Here is a 19,254-nt window from a genome sequence, read left to right as displayed (position 1 = left end):
ACTAGTGATATTAAATTGAGCAAAAAACAAATCTGTTCAAGTGAAATATACATATTTAGATATATAATAATAGTTTTTCAAAGCGAAAAATATCATTAGCACACAAATGAGTTTCAATGTATGTATGTGCTAATTAATGTAACGGAACACCTAAGTAGACATATCTAATTACATTTTCTTCGGAAAATTTATTGAGAAAAAACAAAAATAACAAGTACAAAACGGAATTCTATAAATACATAGAATCCAATTAAAGAGAAAACACTTGCATAGACACCTTCAGCTACAAGATTTAGCAGTTTAGAAAGGTTTATCTACGTTTACATGTTGGCTGTAGGTATATTATTTTTAAGCCATGTTATATTGTGCACAGAATCGACTTGGCAGTGTCGTTGCACCACAAGTGCTATTTTTTTTTTGCATATCGCAAGTGTTGCATCGCGCAATGAAGTGTGTAGTGTAATAATAACTGGGAAAATAAACGTATGAGTGTACTTAATGCTTTTTTATAACGACCCATTCCGTTGCAATCGTGGGAATCGAACTTTTCTTAATGAATAATAAAAAATAAGTGAACGAGGTAAAAACTGAAGAATTTTTACATCACATCTAGCGTTCGATCGCCTCCACAAAAACGCCTCACGGATACTCATACATATGTAAAAATAACTAAATAAAATAATAAATATATACGTACGAAATATATGTACGAAAACTTAACACTGACAATGGGAATGCTCAGGTATTTAATTACGCTCGTGTATTAAAAATATTACCGAAATTATCGCAAATCTTCAGTTCTAACCTATTGTTCGTTTTATCAGATCTAAAGCACAAAAGAAAACAATAATAAACAATATAAATTCGGAGCTTGCGAATAGAAATAAGAGGTAAAATAGTGCGTTATAAATATAATACGTACAGCACTTTCTATTATTCGATTCGGATCCTTTTGCGATGTACATAACTAATCCATAGTAATGTCATTTTTAGACCGCATAAGATGAATCTGAACGATCGATAAACGACAAATATACTATTTGAATGCAAATTAGAGAATATTCAGTTATAACTTGGTCCAAAAAAATAATAAAAAAAACCACAATATAAAGTTAAATTCACCAAAGAAGTTTGCATGGTATGTATAATGAAAAGAGGCAGGACGCGAAGCACATGAGAGGTTAGGTATGATATAGTGGGGCGAGTGAAGACTTATGTAATGTGGCAATGGGTAGGTCATGTGGCTAGAAGAAAGAAAGACAAAGAACATAAGTGCTTGAATGGTGTATGAGAAGGTGTATCATCATCATCTACAACCATTCACCATCCACTGCTGTATGAAGGCCTCTCCAACACGCTTCCACTCGTCTCTGTCTTGCGCAACTCTCGTCCATCTTCCTCCACACATTTTCCTAATTTCGTCTACCCATCTTCCCTGCGGTCTTCCTTTTACCCTTTTGTATTCTCTCGGGTACCATTCTAGCATTTCTTTTGTCCACCTTTCGTCCATTCTTTAGCCACGTGATCCGTCCATTGCCATTTCAATCTCTTCACTCTATCCACTATATCCGCAACCCTTGTCATACTTCTCACCCACGTATTCCGTTTCCTGTTTTTCCACGTTATGCCAGGCATACAACGTTCCATACTTATTTGAGTGCATTAGACTTGTGCCAACTTGGCGTTCAATGTCCAAGTTTCACATTCATACGTCTCTTTATTTCTTATTCTAGAAGGGCACAAGTTAGGTGGAAAAAAGTAAGGCAAATATATGGAGGTTATTTGGATCAGAATTTCAAAAGGAAAATGCGTATAGGTCGCCGTCATTCATCTAGTCTGGGCGAACTTTTAGAGAGCCCTTCGTCTAGCAATGGATGATGATATTCCAAAAACCATATTTAAATGTCGACGGGCACTACTTCTACGGTCGGTTCCTCAATACTGAGGATCGCGACCTCTAAGAGCTCTGGCACCTGGGGCGTTTCCTCTAGCACTAACCACAACAAGCACATTTTCCAGGACTAACCACGACAAGCTTTTCCAGTCTGCTGTGGTTTCTTCTCACCACATGTCCAAAAATTTGGACAATTCTTCTCAAAAATTGTTGACAAGCGATTTTTTATCCGCAACTCCATCAGAATTGAAACGTTGGTTCGTTTTGCTGTCCATGGGATCATCAAAATTCATCTCCAGAACCATATTTTAAAAGCTTCAATTTTCTTCCATTCGGCTGCCTTTATTGGAATGGCACTAAGCTTTCTTTGTCGTCGTTTTCTTCATATCTGAGGATCGTGACTTTCACGTCTTCTGACTTCCATAATGCGGCCCGTCATGGTCCTCCAGCCTTCTCGAAACTACAGTTTTCACTGAATTGATCACTCCATCTTGTTGCAGATTTTCCTCTTCCACTGCTTCCTCAACGCTTTCCAAAACGACCGATTTTTCCAGGCTATCTTGGTCTCGCCTCGCAATGTGCCCAAAGAAATACAAATTGACGAAAGCCTATCACCAACCCTCAGCTCTAGCAGGATTGAGGTATTGGTTCATCTCACTATCCAGGGGATTCTAAGTATCCGTCCCCAGAACCACATCTCAAAAGCATCTGCTCTCTGTATTTATCAAGCTCGCACCGTCCATGTTTCCACTCTGTATAGAAATACGGAGAAGCTTTTCGTAGACACGGTGATACTCCAGTATTTCCAATTTTTTTCTCAGTTTCAACATTGAGCTTATCACCATACCGATCTGCCTTTTTATTTAAATCCACACCAGTGGCAGCTTGTGAGAATTTCCAGTGGGGGGTTGCAGAGATGAAGAGGGGTTGTAGTAGCTCTTTTAGCATACCGGTCACCAAAAAATGCAAACAAAAATAGCATGCATATGTACTATACTAGAAGGGCTGCAGCCCGCAGCCCACGTGGATGACAAAAATATCATGCGTATTTACTATACTGGGAGGCTGCAGCCCGCAGACCACATGATCGAGCCACCACTGATCCACACCCTCCGTCGTCCAATAACGTTGATCCCAGATAAATTAACCAGTGTAAAACTTCAAGATCAGATCCGTCCTTACGAGTTGACCATGTCGAACCACCATCATAATATCAGTTTTCACCCTGTTCATCTCTAGTATTGTACTTTCATATTGCACTACGGTTTAAGATCTGTTCATACCTATCCAACACGAATCGGCAACAGCAGGTATCCTGCAAGTACGTACAGAATTATTTGGTACATTCTATAGGTATAGAATACTGTCCGTACTTGCAGGATACAGACCTTTATACATATGTACATAAGATCCGCTTTCATATGTATGTACATACATATAAATTTACTCAGAAATTAGTTTTTACACAAAGATTCCAATCATCATTTGCCATCTGTCAGAAATTTTGATTTTATACATAGATACGCTGTACGTCTCTAAATATTTACGCACATAAAATACATCTAAAGATATATTTTCGTAGTATTGTCAGTCTCCAAGTGCGTCTTCGATACGCAGCTTTGAAAGGGTGCGTGACTTGAATTCAATACCAATCGAGTATGTATATAAAGCACCGACTTGAAAGTAAAATCCACCGCATGTAAAATATTTTCAACTATCGAGTGATGCGAATGCGGTATTAACCGATTGAGAGAAAATATTTATAAAATATACATCGATACGTTTTACACTGTCGATTTGAGACTAGCTAACGTAAATATTATCGACAGGTCAAGGGGGCAGTACTTTGCGTCTCGGCTCTGTGTGTCACATTGAAGGGAAGAGTCAGACTGGCAGGCGTCCAAGTGCCAAAAAAAAAATACATGCAAAATGTCAACGTTTTCGGGCAAATTTCACGCATTTTTCAGCGAAAACAATCCATTAAAAATACCGCTATGCGAAATGGTGTCTCTCGCCGCATTTGCATGATGAACTCGCAGACGATTTCGAGAATGTATAGGGTGATTGAACACTCATGGTAAGCATTTAGTTACAGTCAACGTGTATTTTCAGTTGTAATATATTCCAACTGACGTTTTAGGTCAATCGTATTCGAATACAATTCAACTTGTAAATTATATCTCCACAAGCGCAAATATACTTTCAATAATGTGCACCAGTTGTAATATAACAGTTGAGTTTTGACAGTTCAGGTGATTTACGAATGTGCTTTAGAATTCAATAATGCGTTAATACCTGCTAGGTATTACGAATAAATATAATATAATGAGTACCGTATTATGATGTAATGAATAATATACTCTAATACTCTAAGAATGGGTTCAAAACAAAAAAAAATGTGACTTTCCAACTCAATTTACTACAGTCGAGTGACGTTTTCACGAAAACCTAACTTCTCCATCTTACTTATAGTTGACTTGTACATATTTTCAGTTGTAATATATTTTGACCAGTTGGAATGTACATAATTCACCGTATGAATCAACTTACGTGGGTTAGACGGAATATATTACACTTCAACTATAGCGGAAGTTGGTACCAAGTTAGATGGATTATATTCTAACTAGTCAAAATATATCGGAAGATACACTTCAACTGTATCATATATACAGCAACACTGAATGGCAATAGTTATGTGTATGTACATACATATGATGAGATCCAACTTTTAATTTAATTACATACATATGTACAATCTAAAGAAAGGAGTAGTACTCGTTTAAACGAGGTGCTGACAGTTTGTAGTAAATCTAATGGTTTAGAGAAAATTTGGCAAATTCAGCTTGGACAAACGTAAGATGTTTATGCAAATAAGAGTGAATTCAAATGTACATAAAACATATCTACGACAAAAATGGAAAATTATTGGAAACGATTTCATCCAACGGACAAAAGTGAAAGAATGACGATGCGTGTTATTTTTACAAGGCGCTTCTATATTTTTAAACATTTACAAAACAATATTAGGTCAATAAATAACTTTGTTCCAGTTTTTATGGAAATAATTCTAAAAACTATACTCTAAGCGTAGTCACCCATTTAAAACAGGCACATTATTAAGGGTGACACAGGAAGTAGCATATTTATTATGTACGAAAACAAAAGTCTCATAAATTAGGGGCATGGAAATTAGCATTTTTATTACCTACGATAGAAAATAGTTTCAAAAATTAAATTGGAAAAGTTTGCAGTCTACAGCTGTGTCCTAACCTATGACAATAATTAGGTGTTTTACTATGAGCAAACTTTAAATTCATTAACGAACAGTTTCTAATAGTTAAATTAATATTAACCACTATTTTTGGATAGTGTAAATATATGATATACATATATATATGAATACAGAGTGATATACGCAGCAGTAGTGCTAGATGTAGTTTATTGTTCTTGCTCCGAATGAAGCACGGACCAAAACCTCCTAATATTTATACCCAGCGGATACTCTCAATACAGAGATCTCATTGGTTGATGGTTCGCGAGAGCTTATTGGCTTTTGTATACAGCTTGCTCATACGTCGAGGCCTTTTTGGTGCGAACGCGAGATCGGGTGATCAGCGATAGTAAACCAGCGGTCGACGAGCACCAATCACCTAATCTGTACGTTATAATATTATATTATATTTTAAAATCCAAAAACTCGCACGCCATGTTGATGATTTGATTATATTATCCAGCACTACACGTCAACAGCTCAGCACAACACAGCACGGAAAAGACTAGTTATGTTGATAATACACAGCACTGCTCATTTTCGTCACGTTCGTGCTTGTTTTGGACGACTACAAGGCAAAATCGGCTTACAGAACGCGACGATACATCGCAATATTGCTTACATAGTATCGCCGAGTCAACATTCTTACAATATAACGCTTCCGAAGATATTCTCAAGCATATGGTAGCACTTCCGTTAATACTGGTGCACTCGCCACTATGACGTCACGACACGCTTGAATATTTCTACAGTGGCCAAAGAAAACCGGTTCTATTTGATACGTTTCGGCGACATGTATGTACGAATAATATGAATAGATCGTAATGCTGATGTTTCGACACTTCACATACACATTACGGAACATATGAATATATGTATGTATGTAAAATGTACTAAGCAATATTTTTCATACTGCTTGTTTATAATATAATACTAATGAATTAATCTTTGAAAAAACTGATACATCGTTACAAATAAAAATCAGCGACGACAGCTAGCCAATACCCAAGTGCGAAACAATGGAAAAAGTGAAACGGTGAGAAAATTTCAATCGTCTTCTGGTTTATTGTCTTCAAAGTGAAAAAGGGATATCTAATCTCACTTGACGGATAATGCGTACACGACAATACCGAGCAAAAACAGGAAGGACACGACCGACCATTCGATATCGCAATCACGGGAAAAGTAGAGTTAATTCATTTCCTTCTGAATTGACTCTGATCGAACGAACAAAACCACCACCGGTCGCACTACACAATACATATATAATAGATTTAAAAATATTATCGACGATTAAATTGCAGAAAATTAATTGGCCCCCGTTACCGGAGATCGGTTCGCGGTGCAGTCACGTACCCGGTGCACGTGCACAAATCAACAAACACGCATGCGATCCATGCATCTGGTCAAAAGACACGCTGGATGAATCATTTATGGATAATATCGAACTTGTGTGTTGAAAAAGTGTGGGTGTTGAGGGTGAAAACGTGTCCGAGTGCGGTTCTGTGTTAGTCAATAGAAGTGCTATGTGTTTAGAGGAGTACACAGGCTGGTTGGTGAGTTGCAATAAAAATGTATAGATAGATAAATTATACACTGATGATTTTACGAGCGAAACTAATGACCGATGCTGTGTTGAGAAGTTGGTTAACTTTCTTAGTTTGATGTGGGTGCTTAAAATACTATATACGAACGTACATACATACATACAAGAATACAGTTTTGCAAAAAGCAATCAGCCCAATGCCAACACTTTGATAGTGGAAATTTTATGAATTTTATGAATTATTGATAAGATTTGGAAAAGGAACTCTGTTATTTGATGGAAATTTCAAAAATCAAGGTTACAATAGATTTAGCTTCTTTCTTGGGTAGCTGCACTTAAATATTGATGTGCAAATGGAGCGTATCTAGAATAACGATTTTTTGAGTATGTGGATTGGGGACTTGGAGACGAAGTGATTCGACATACATATGTAGTTTATTGCATGAAGAGAACAAGAAGAGGATGCTGGATTTGAAATTCATTTCCTGATTAACTGTAATCTAGTAACAATTCTTCATACTGATGAATCCGAAAATAAATGTGAAGCCATTGAGGAATAAGACTATGAACGATGTAGCTGTAATAATAATTAAAGGGGGGCTACAAGCGGATGCTTTTGCAAATAGCAATAGACCACTCCATTAGTGTTCAAAGCAAGGGAACGAGAAATTAACAATAAATGAACCATTTTGCGAAAAGTTAAGTCTGGTAATAATACAGAATCTTATATGGGTCCGAAAGAAAATAATCGATATAATGACGTGCATTTTATAGATTGCTACTCATTATCATTAGAAGGAAAGATAAAACGATCGACAATGCCTTGGTTCTGGTCGATCTCTTCTGAATCTTAAGACAAAACTTGCATTGGGATATGTCTACCTACGTGCTATTTTTTTATTAAATAAATATATGTTTTTCCCATAATGTCAATATGGGTTGCCCCTCAGTGACATCTATTGTATTAAACTTGTATGTACATATGTATATAAATTTATAAATCACACTTTTTTTAAATCATAACCATCAGCATAGATTAGTGGTAAGCTTGAAATGTTTTCAAACCAATTGGTCATAGGTTAAATCACTGCCCGATGCTGCTGGCCAGACCTTGGATATGTGACACCAGGTCGATCGTTTCCTATCGCAGTTTGCCAATTTATTTGATTTTCATTGAAACGCTTCGAACAAATGGGCAACCTTCTCTGTATCTCGCAAAAAATCGAATTAATGGTTTTCTCGAAATTATTGATATGTAAAATATAAAACGGCAAAAATGTATATAATTTATTCATAGATGTAATGTTGTCGATATTTGTAATTGTCTAGGAATTGGCTAGCATTGCGTTTTACCTGTTAGACTTCCTAGTATATAAAAAAAATAGTAGTGACATTGTGGGTAGGATGGTTTTTGCCAAATTTTTGATGAGGAACCATTTCAACAATGAAATCAGATAAATTAAAAAACTTTGATAGGAAACGATCGACTTGGAGTCTTAAATATCCAAGTCTGACCTACAGCACTCTGATAATACTGGGTATAAAATCTTTTCAATCGAGTAACCTCTCGGTGGTTAGCACTAACGCAACCACCAACATACACTGCTGGCGAATTATATAAAATACATATTACTAATTACAAGAGAATGGTCTATACTATGTAGATACTATCATATTTTATGCTGAGGTAGTTTTTAGCTCATCCCAACACCCTATTTGTATGCAGCACATTACGTACATATGTTAGAAATCCATTGAAGAGAAGGACCAGAAGAAGCAACATCGAAAACTACTCATCGCTCCACTAAACATTCACAGCTGCTGATACAGATATGACCATACAGAATAGGAAAAGCACATAACATTACATTTTACATCCCAGCTAGTATGTATGTAAATGTATCCTCATTACACGTCATTTTAGATATGTACATATCATATCGAACGCCGCTTCCGATGAAAAGAAAATGCGTAGCAAAAAAGGTTATGATTTGATTATTATTACACGGCGGTTACGGTTAGCGAGCGAAATAATGTTGTAAACTTTCTTTTATAGCGAGTTCCATTCAGAGCGATTACGCAATAAATATGTATGTTTATAGCGAGATTTGTGCGTACACACCCGCGCTAACACTCACTACTTACAAAACCGTAACAAAACGTTATTAGAAAAAATACAGAATGAAATTCAGCGATAACGCATCTACAATTGAGAGACATTGGTATTGTGCACAGTGGATCGTGAAGTTTATTTACAAAGAGCGAGTAAAATCAAACGGATCAACCATAGCGTAGCGCACTGATTAAGCCATTTTTTACCAGGAGAGAAGCTGGGGATTCAAATCCCGGTCGGAATCGAGCAATTATTCGATTTATATACGCTACTGGATAGATCTAGATGGTTATTGAACCCAGATAGACCGTCTCCTGTTAGAGTTTGCTGTTTTATCTAACTTAATTGTTGTGACGGCAATAAAATCTGTAAATTCTCGTAAATTCGTCGCAAGTCTGAATTGGTTGATTGTCAAATATACTCAGCGCTTTTTTTTGAAAAGAAAAGGTACCGGAACGTACTTCTTGTTCTTGCACTTTCGAATCCATCCATATTTCATCCTGTTCATAAGGACGCCATATTTTATCATCTTGGCCAATTCATGTGTATAAAAAAAATGGATTGTGATTATGTACGCACGTATTTTGTTTTATCTCATTGCTTTAGAAACATTCAAAATGCCGTGAAAAAATGTGCCGGAACGGGGTTCCCCCGCGTTCTTCTTTTTTTTTAAATTCATACCAGGAAGGCCTAACAGGTAACCCAATGCGTCTTCCTGTCCAGAAACATTGTACATTTGATACAAGTATTATTATACAAAGTAAACACATACCAATTAACATCCACAGAGACAACTATGGTCAAATTTGTAAATTTGCAGCATTTTTTTAAAGAATTCAGTGAAATTCAGTAAATACATATCAATTAACGTCCACAAAGACATTTATGGTGAAATTTGCGAAATTCGGGATTGCTGAAAACTCGAGATTTGCGAGAAAATAGGTAAGGTTGCCAATGTTTTGGAACCGTTTCAATGAAAATCAGATAAATTGGCAAACTCTGACAGAAAACGATCGGCCTGAAGTCAAAAATCCAAGGTCTGGCCAGCAGAAACCAGTAGGATTTGAACCCTTGACCACTTTTTTCATAGCTTTATATGCTAACCACTAGTCTATTCTGTTGGTTTAGGGTAAGAAGGGCGGAATATACCTACATATATTGTAGAATGTTTTTAGTATTTAAGCACAAGTTTGGTCATAGGTGTTACTAAGGCAACCTGCCATGACACCCATTGGAAAATGAAATATATAAAATAAAAATACGAGGCCTGTGATTAAAATTTATGGTCGTTTCCGGATTGCATCTATCAATTTTTATATCGAATGCGTTTCTGTAGAATTTTAAATGAGAATAATACACCGAATATGCACTGAAATTGCATTATTTACTATACACAAATTTGATACGGAATTGAACCGGATTCTTCGAATGCGGTGTTGGAAAGTTTGTGCACGGTTTGACATTTCATTTCAAATATGAAATCTATCACTTTTTTTCGGCGAAACGTGTCATATGTGGAGCGCGATCTATTGAATTTTCAGATCAAACGGAAATATCAGACACGTACAAATTGAAAAATATAGTAGTATAAATCCCGGACCACACAGGAGCGACATTTCAGTATTTATAAAGGTGAACTAGAGATTTGTCTGTAGACATCTTTTAGCGAACAAAAAATCTTTATCAAATGTAAATTTGGATCATATTGATAAAAAAAACTTAGTCATTACATATTATAATGATATACCATGAAGCTACCAGTCAGATTCTGGGCGCGAATCTACTTATGTACATATATAACAAAAGGCTCTGCTCCCGAGTTGAGTGGAGCGAGTCGCTGAAAGCAGTCGTCGGGATCCAGTACGAACCCTGAGGAGCTCCTGAATGCACACCACTTTCTCGAGCAGCGCCGTTGAAATAGCCAATAGTCAGAAGCCATCTCTAGCGAACAAGAAACCTCACTAAGTCCATATTTGACTAGGGTACACCTCGTGACCAGACTCTACAACCTCTCCCGCCAGCTCAGACCAGCTGGTCGATCTTAGAAGAAATTTCCGAACCGGGAAGATCCCACCTAAATATTTGTATCGTCGTTCTCCGTGTTAATCGAAAGTTTTGGTTTAACTACATCTCCGTAATCGTCATATCGGCGCCCAACGTGGGCATGACCGTTATATTGGTGCCCAACGTAAGACTTCCACAAAAGACGATAGTTAAATTGGCTCAAACTATGTACGTGGGGCACGAAAAATTTGATTTAATAATATTGAGCGTTGAATGATACTGACGAAAACAGCTAGGATCCCTCGACCGATTGACTAGATTACTTAGCATACAAATTATGGTTGGAAAGCTAAGCTTTGAACAACTTAATGAAAATGCCGAGAAATGTAAAGGTATCACTGAAATATATTTACTTTACTAACAACATATGTAAAAGTGCATTTTTGACAATCATTCATCGCTTTTTATTAACAAACATAAGCATTAGATATGAAAGCACATACAATTGATGGTGCATTAAGAGCGCTCGTTGAAATGAAAGGATTTAATCTTCAAATAAACGATGAATGTACATAAATACATCATATACCATTATAATATTGACACAGGGTACTATAAGAAGAGTACTATAAAATTGACGACTTCCGCGCAATCAAACGCGTTAACCGGAAATCAATTATACTACAGTCGTAAAATAGAACAATTCAACAATTCAAAAACACTGTAAATCGAAACTTCTCAAACACAATTTACGATTTTTCCTGCCTGATAAAAGTACGTGCAAAATTACCGATCGAAATAAAATTCCGTTGAAAAAAAGATTCAAACGGTATCAAAATATGACCACCAAATTGTGTCATCGGTCGTAACTAAACTTGCAAGTTTGAAAAATCGATCAAAAAATGTATCGTGGGTCCGTTCCAGTTATTTTCACGTCATGGATCGTCAACGATCACACTTGAACGCGTCCAAGATCAATCTATCAAATGGCTATGACACGAAATTGACTATTTCGTAGATAAACTTGCATCTTAACCGCCACAATAATTCCGCTCCGAAACACCGATTGCCAAACCGACAAAAATTGACGGTCTAGACTGGAAAAGGGTTAAGAACCTCGGTCGTTACATGTATTATTCGTCCGGTTAATTGCCGCATGCTAACGACCAGCCAACGGGATGAATCTGAAAATTTCGATATTTAAATTAAAAACGATCAATTTGTATGCAAATTTTATGGTTATTCGATAACGTTATATGTATTTCGAACAAATTAATACCAATTTCATAACATTTCTCTTTAGAATCCATACTTGTATTATATAAAATGTAAGTGTAAAAGATGGTATGGAGATTGTTTCGCAAACAAACGATCAATCAAACCAGAGACACGACTGGTAGACTTTTTACTTTTGATAGATTGAGTCAACTTGTAAGATTTTTTTTTGTATCATTAAAACGAACAAATGGTTAACAACACTAGAAAATTATATATCATATACATAAGTATGTATTTATGGACATTTATATTTAAAATAATCTATTATATTAAACGATTCATATATTGATTATAACATTATTGCAGTATTGAACTATTTTGTTTACATTAAAAATTCATTACGGTTGTCGTAAATCGGATTCATTTGGCAATAGTATTTTCAATGTCGGTATTATACGATGAAAGATATAATCGTAAACATTGACCAAGATGTCGAACACTTAAAGAGATGTTCGTATATCTGATTTTATAAAATTTATATCAGAAATAGCTGTAATTATTTGGACAGTAAATTCATTTGGTTTGGTCAGTAAATAAATGATCAGTTAGTTGAATTATGTATATGTCACTGACTGCTTGACTAATATCTGTTTGTAAAAAAATACTGAAAACTAGAAGCGGATTACTGACCATTCATTTTTACAAACCTCCTTTACGTTTCACATTCAGACGAATTTTTTATATCTCTTATTTTTTATCACTACAATTGTGTTTCAGATATTTTCAGGTTAAATGTTTCAAAATATTTCATGTATTCCTCATCAAAACCTTTATGATTCGAACTATGCCATTACAAAATAAAAAAAATTATCAATATCAACAGAAATAATTATTTTCGCGGGACGCCCTTGTAAACGTGACTCACAGATTCGAGATAGAGAAAAATCAGTAAGCGCCGCGCTCAGCGGTCAGTGTGAGAATGATATCCGCCTTCGATGGACGGCTCTCCTTCGGCCATCTTTTTTATTTCCTAAACATATTTCATATTTTTCGACGTTTAATACATGATAAAATGATTTTTATATTTAATTACAATAATTTGCATAACAGATTTTGCATTATTTTAAACTTAAAACACACGTTTTTAGCTGGAACAGAACAGTGGTTATCGGATTTTTTAGCACAGTAAAACCAGTATTAAAAATGCAGCACGGCGCGCCTAAGTGAACTCAGGCTGCGATAGGCGTGTCTTCACGTCATTATTATTTCGACAAGTTTCTATTACATTTCGTCAATATAAGAACTACCGATATCGATCACTGTCAATATAAGGATAAAATATCACCGAAAACACTCCAGGGGGTGAGTTTTGAGAACGACCGCGACGGTATAGACTAGAAATGGCAGCATTTTCTTTTGCATGTGCGAAACTATCTAAAATTAATAGGAAATATAAAAATACAAAAACGAATTTACATCAAAATAAAGATAAATTTGTGTTACATTAATTTTTTTAGTACATATAACGACAATGCATTGTATAAAGTTTATATTATTCACACGGTGTAAATCACATTGAAAATCATTCTTCATTAAAAATTCCTAAACTATGCACATCCGTATATATGTATGTGTGTACTGCAACCAGACATACTCGGTTCTAAATTGTACCTGTTTATATATAGGCAGTAGATCAACAATATAAAGACTCGAACCAAAACACGCGTGAAATAAAATCCTATCGTAAAAAAAATCCCAGCACAGTTACAAAAACAGCGCGGAGATAAAATCTGAAAATTACGATATAAAAATGTACCCATATAAAAAATCCACGAAGTGTGATGCAACGCTAGAACAATACTCCGCGTAACTGAAACGATCGAATTCGACACGCGATCGAAAATAAGATGAAGTCCCGTTCTCTGGGCCTTACCGGTTTTCTTTTTTTTTACAGGGTCGCGATAAGAACTTGACCTTTCGTTCTGTTTACGCGCCGTTTTCTTTTCCTTCCCAATTTATCTTCTTTCATACATTTGTACACATGTATAGGAACATACCTACGACTGGATAGAGATTTTTTTTATCATTATTTTTATTTAACAAACGATGCAAACGTGTAGAGATGGCTATTTCGGTAGATATTGGCTTCGTGTCGTTCTGTAGGAGAGTGTCGACCTATTTGAGCGCCATATGGTGCGAATGTGGCTCTCTCCCTGTGGGCCTTGCCAGAGACAGGCGAGTCCAATCCAGAATAGCGGTCCAAATTTTAATCGATTTCAACTGAAAATTGAAAGGGCTGTCAACACTACTTTGATGTCACAATATTGCAATTTCTGATGAGCTCAGTTCAGACACTGATGAGGAAATGTGTCCGTGCCGGGTGCGAAAATTCCATTTAATATTACTTTTTTATTTCTTATTTCATAGAACATGAACACTCGCCTCAACAGATCGCTCCAAAGCGACGAGTGCACTTAAACTGATAAAATACAATCAATATACATAAGCATTTTATACAATACGAATTCGTAGTGACATCTATGGAGAAATTTTTGCAGCATTTTATAATCAAATTGGCAAACCTCAAGACGCCCAGAGCTAAAGAGATAGGAAAGGATATGCCAATTTTACAGGAACCGTTTCAATAAAAATCAGAAAAATTAACAAACTCTGATAAAAAAACGGTCGACCTGTAGTCACAAACCAAGGTCTAGTGGGACTTGAACCTGTGACCATCTGCTCGAAAGCATAATATGCTAACCACTAGTACACGCCATTGGTTATATTTAATATACCAGCTGATATAGTGGAGAGAGTGCAGATATTCGAATGGCAATAAGCGGGTCGCATAGCTAGAATAGTGGACAAACCAAGAGCTAGAGAATGTAAAAGAGTAATAAGAAGAGGTTAGTAAAAAGGAGTTGTGCAAAACGGGATGAATGAAAACGAGTTGGAGAGGCCTTCATCCAGAAGTGGACGGTGAATGGCTGTAAATGATGTTGATTTTATATACCGTGACTTGACAAATTTTGTATTATACATACATATGTATATTCAGTGAATTAAATTTTAAAAAGAGTTGTTGCAATTTTATGATATGAATATTGTCATTATAACGCATGATATGAAAATAAATACGTTAAAATCGCTTTATATTATATTTTGCCGACAGTGAGACGTCAATTCCATGTATTATATATGCGTCAATCTTGATAAGATATAAAAATTATAAATGGATTTTTATTCCGAACGTTAAATGAATGAGTTAATTGGCACAACAATGGTTTGTCATAAATAAAAGAAATGTTGTTATAAGCCATTTAAATACTCTTTTTCAATTAAAAAATGTAAAAAACGCAGCTTAGGTAACCAGAAACAAAGAACTAGGTAAAATTATGATGTATTTACACGCCACGGACACGGTATGTACTCATAAATAGACCTTTATGTACTATTCATATATTGTATACGTTAAAATCACAGAATACATTTCAACCGTTCATGAACAAACTAGTTTGTTCATACACGAATCAACCTAACCAGTTATAGTGTAGACAAAAGAACAAATTGACGAACAAACTAGTTATGCACTAACTTCATATTAGGCATAAGCCATTATAACTATGTAATATTTGCAATATTTTTTAATATAAGCGGTAACGGGAATTATAGCAACGTTGTGATTTGGTTTCCATAGGATTTCCCTTTTAAATACCTGTCGTTTTGACAGCTTAAAGTTTCATGCGATACCTGGTGAGTGTATTTAAAGATAGCTTTAAATTGTTTACTTATATACTAAAACTACTTACTAAAGAACTTTTACTAAAACCAATAGCATAAATATACGTCATATATGTATGTATATGTATGCATGTACGTCAAATCCAACGATTAATATTTGAACCAGGCTCTGGTTAGATTCGATCGATGTATAAACAGTCCATTGCATGTAAAAGGCCGAAATACATAGCTATCAATATCTATAGATCTATTTAACATTACCAATCAAAATGCATACCAAGATACATAATAACAATATGAAGCATAACTAATTCTATGACCCAAAGATAATGCATTAATGAACAATATCAATATAAATGCATATTTAATTGACCGAAAATTGGACATCCCTTCAGAGCACACACTCCCATACACAAATTAATACGTTAATGGTGTAAAATAGAAGGGGAAATCGTCAAAGGAACACGTGGGATACACAATTGCACACATACCTACAACCGACCACTATGAATTTGAACAGCCAATGAATATACATCAGCAGAGCTCAATTGGAAAGGGGGTGAGATTACCAACACACATCCACATTATCCACATAATGGGTGGGTGTAATTTTCAGAACAGTTAAATCGACACACGAAACGAACCCAAGGACTCCGGGCTTTGGAAACTGAGACGATCATCAAGGGATAAACTGCCCGTGCGATTTGTCTGAAACAGTATCTAGGACGTGAGACGATTTATCATCCTGAGACTACACGCATCAGTTAAATTACTCGCTTGGTAGACTTGTGTAGAAATTGAAATTGGATAGATACATAGATGGGCAGGCAGATTTGTGGAGATTTAACCCTCGGCAACGAGATCCAAGGTGACCCAGAAGTCCCACGTAAACATACAATCTCTCAACTGGGAGGAGCTCTTAACTGGGTAATGGCGACGTCTCTTGAATTGGAAAAATTATGCGCTTTGTAAATGTGATTGATAGGACTTCCTTTTGTACACGGTTGTGGACTATGACCGAGTCAGAATCTATTATGACATGATTAGTCCATGATTGGTGAAATGGGTCTAATGTAGCACATGCAAAACGCGATACTAACGGTTGTGTATCAGATTAATCAGTTGTGCAACTGACCGCAGACTTCCTATCCACTACAAATTAAGACAATATGTCGGATGTTGATTGCCGTGTTCATAAATCATACACATATGTATGTATGCAGTTGAATTATAAAGCGATTATATGAAACAATTCTATAACTAAAGACACAACAATGATTCACCATTATTTTGTAACTAAAGAATGGCGAACATTGTTGTATTTGATACCTGGCGTTTTATATGTACAACGTGGTTATGTATTAAACTACAGAGACCAAATCATGGTAAAATGGTTTGATTTTGGATTCTATTATATTTATCTGCTTATGTATTTGGAATCATACCATTCTTTTCCTGTTACACTTTGTAGAAAAAACAAACCTTGCAAAATTATTATTCATGCTAATCATCTCTAATTTATTTAATTCCTTTCTATTCCCTACAGAATATAACGGGAAATCACTGAAAAAGTACTTCTCTGAGAACACTCAATTACCCTACAGTCAAGATATTCGTAACGGTGAGGCAGCTACGCTCGAAATCTATAATAGCCTGCTACAGAAAAACAAAAGGATTTCTATCGGACTATCTTAAAAACTCTTAATACAGTAATATTTTATTTGTTGTTTTTTTTTTGTATTAAACATCATATCGTATTTATTGAAAGGGTTCAAAGAAGAATTTCAAAAAGGCCTTTTGAAATTAATACACTACAGGTTTTCCACCTCAAATTAAATATTTTCCACCTCAAATTAAATATTTTCCATTTCAAATTAAATATTTTTCATTTTAAAGATAAAACAGGAATAAGAGAACATTAAATAATTAAATAACGATTTTAAAATATAATAATTTACAACGCTTCTTTAGCAGCAGTTACAGACAATTTCCTGTACATATTTATGTAGTATTTGTTGCAATTTGTCGATGTACATAACAGTGGAGACAGACTCTTGTATGATCTCTACCAAATTTAATCCGATCGACGGGTCTGCAAGCAAATTCCTTGCAAAACATTTAATCTTACAAAATACTTCTTCGATGGGATTCATCATTAGTGAGTATGGAGGTAGAAAAAAAAAAAAAAAAGATTTGGTATGATGGATTCTGGCGTTGTCTAACACTAACCATACTTTTTTAAGATTATTTTCTTCTAATTTCTACAACAATCTTTCAAGAAAATCGCAAAAAATATTGGAATTAACTGTGGAGTGTTCAACAATTTCATGTCACGCAATTCCATCAATATTCATTGCCGCAATCAATACATATTTAATTTGAAATGGAAAATATTGAATTTGAGGTGGGAAACCTGTATCATACGATAAGACATTGAAAAGAATGAATCTTTCTATGTAAATCGGAGACGAGAAGAATGCGAGGCGATCTAATCGAAGTTTATACAATTATCCTGTGATTAACCTCCTAACGTATAACAAAAACACATCTAAGAGGTCGAACTCACAGATTCCTTCAATTCAAATTCAACGTGCTTAAAATTTGAAATAGTCTACCTAATAACTTAGTACATGACTTCTAGTTACCCAAACCCTTTTAAAAATAAACTTGATCGTTTACGAAAAATTAAATGAATTTTTGTAGTTCTTCTTTTTCGGTAAATACTATTTTCTTTCTCTTCATAATAATTGTTTCAATTTGTACTTCAATATTTTCTTTATTTGTATTTTACACAATTTTCTATATATGTATGTATGTATGTTTTATTTATTGCTTTATAACTTTCTAAATTGATTGACAGACCTCTTGGGACTTTCAATCAGCATTTAGCCTCTCTCAAATATTTTGAATAATAACAATCGAAGGAAATCTGACACGAAAGCTTTGGTATCAAATAGTTTTTTTCACTAGGGATGAGAATATTCACCTTTAAGGTATAGACCAGTGGCGTATATTGGGTGTGTGCTAGGTGTGCGGCGCACACCCGTGAAAACCAAAGACCACATAAAGTAGTATTTTAATACAAAATAATGTGTTGTTGTATAAACAGGCATTGATGTGTATGGTGTATTTACCGCGTGCGCTAAATGTATGGTGTATGGTGTGGTGTGCAGTCTGCAGCGTGTTGTGTGATGTTAGATGTAGTTTGTGCGCCGCGACGAGAGAATACCTATGCCGTGCAGCAAATTGGTGGGTTTGGTTGGAGTGTGCAGGCGGATATTCGCTTGTATAGGTTTGTTCGCGATATTAAGACGTACGGTGTGCTACGACTTCAGAGCACCGCGCACCGCACCGCACCGCACCACTCGGCAATTGACCGAATGCGATGCGACACGTGGTCTCGTACTTTTTCGCACATTCGTATTTTTATGGTCATTCGTATCTCAGTCATACCTCTAATAACTAAT

The 19,254-nt window shown here is 35.5% G+C and overlaps 1 protein-coding gene across 1 annotated transcript in view; it reads right to left on the bottom strand.

Annotated features, from left to right (window-relative positions):
- Window positions 1–19,254, bottom strand: part of corn (microtubule-binding protein cornetto) — a 79,781-nt gene that overhangs the window by 9,065 nt on the left and 51,462 nt on the right. The window lies entirely within an intron of this gene.

Source organism: Arctopsyche grandis, chromosome 7 (assembly GCF_051622035.1).
Source record: "Arctopsyche grandis isolate Sample6627 chromosome 7, ASM5162203v2, whole genome shotgun sequence".
Lineage (NCBI taxonomy): Eukaryota > Metazoa > Arthropoda > Insecta > Trichoptera > Hydropsychidae > Arctopsyche > Arctopsyche grandis.
This window is presented reverse-complemented; position numbering and strand designations above follow the sequence as displayed.